Here is a 2,159-nt window from a genome sequence, read left to right on the forward strand (position 1 = left end):
TGCACGTAAAGGCACCCACTACACTCTCGGAGTGGTTGGCGTTAGGAAGGGCATCCAGCTGTAGAAACTCTGCCAAATCAGATTGGAGCCTGGTGTAGTCATCTGATTCACCAGTCCTCAGTCAAATCGTCCAATCCATGCTAGCATGGAAAGCGGACGTTAAACGACGATGATGATGATGACATATATATACACACATATATATACACAGAACTGGCTATTTTTAGTTTCTGTCTACCAAATCTTCTCACAAAACTTTGGGCAGTCCAGGGATATAGCAGATACTTACCCAAGGTGTCACATCATGGGACTGAACCTGGAATTACATGAATGGGAAACAAACATCTCAACCACACAGTCACGCCTATCTATCTGTGCCAATACATATATCATAATATAAAACCGGAAGTTATTAAATGTTGTTTAGTAATTTTCAGGCAATGCTGTGCCACTTAGAGAAAGGCAAAATAATAAAATTTACACAAAATTTATAAAAAAATAATTTTAATAATAATGATGAATTCATACTTTTCAATATAAAAACCACATCTTATATAATCACAATATAACTTTGGATGAATCTCCGTTTCAGAAATTTACATAAAATCTAGGGTAATAATGATATATACATTCCACTTCCAGACTTTCTTTTTAATCAAAAGCTAATATCATGATTATTATCATTTTGGCATTCACTTTTTCCATGCAAAGTTTACTGAGGCAGATTTTCTACAGCCTGATGGCCTTCCTGTTGCCAGTTTTTGCCTGTTTCCAAGAAAGGTAATATTTCTCCATGGTCAGAAATGTTTTTGTAGAATATTGGAGATGAGTGAAACTGCTTGTGTGACAAGTGATAATCATTTAGAATTATCATGTGATGTCAAGACAAGGAGACACACACACATATACACATATTCAGTGATACACATACACACACAATGAGCTTCTTTCGCTTTCCATCAACCAAATCCACTTGCAAGGATTTGGTTGATCCAAGGCTATAGTAGAAGACACTTGCCCAAGGTGCCCAGCTGTGGGACTGTTGTTGTTGTTGTTGTTGGCACTCCGTCGCTTATGACGTCGAGGGTTCCAGTTGATCCGATCAATGGAACAGCCTGCTTGTGAAATTAACGTGCAAGTGGCTGAGCATTCCACAGACACGTGTACCCTTAACGTAGTTCTCGGGGATATTCAGCGTGACACAGTGTGACAAGGCTGACCCTTTGAATTACAGGCACAACAGAAACAGGAAATAAGAGTGAGAGAAAGTTGTGGTGAAAGAGTATAGCAGGGTTCGCCACCATCCCCTGCCGGAGCCTCGTGGAGCTTTAGGTGTTTTTGCTCAATAAACACTCACAACGCCCGGTCTGGGAATCGAAACCGCGATCCTATGACCGCGAGTCCGCTGCCCTAACCACTGGGCCATTGCGCCTCCACTGTGGGACTGAACTTGTAGCCAATATACTTGGGGAGTGAACTTCTTAACCACACAGCCACACATGCAGCAAAGAGTGCAAAATCTTAGCTGAATGAAAACAAAACAACTTTTTCTTGGAAAATAAATGTAAAATTGTGAAAAAATCTTAAAAATAAATACAGTTTTTGGTTTTTTTAAGACAAAATCCTTTTCAAAACATAACATGTTATGATATAAAAGGTAATCTGGAGGGAATCTTCATAGACTTCTGCAAATAAGCATAAAGCTTAAAGGTTTAGGGCAAGAGGAATTGGAATTATGAGATTCAAGCTTCTTTTAATGACGTTTTGAAGTGAAATGATAACAATCCAACCTGACCTGGATTTTGCTCTGTTAGAATATATTCGATGCGACAGGGCTTGAAAATATATCCTGGCGTCTATTTGTTTTTTTTTTTTTTTGTTCTGATCACATACATTGAAATTATGTCACATTTTTACAACAAAGATCTGTTTCAATAAATTATGTTTCAATTCTTCGAACACAATATCAAATTCATCAGAATCAACTGTACTTTGGAATTGTCCTTTGCAAACTGCTCGCTTATTATTCCACTTATACAGTCCTACTTAAGCCAGTTGTAATCATTTTTGTTTGCTTGTTCTTGTAATGACTTTAAAACCCAGTCTTTATCACATGAATCATTTGAAGTTTGAATTAAAAACAATGTTTGTAATCTGTA

Source organism: Octopus bimaculoides, chromosome 9 (assembly GCF_001194135.2).
Source record: "Octopus bimaculoides isolate UCB-OBI-ISO-001 chromosome 9, ASM119413v2, whole genome shotgun sequence".
Taxonomy (NCBI): domain Eukaryota; kingdom Metazoa; phylum Mollusca; class Cephalopoda; order Octopoda; family Octopodidae; genus Octopus; species Octopus bimaculoides.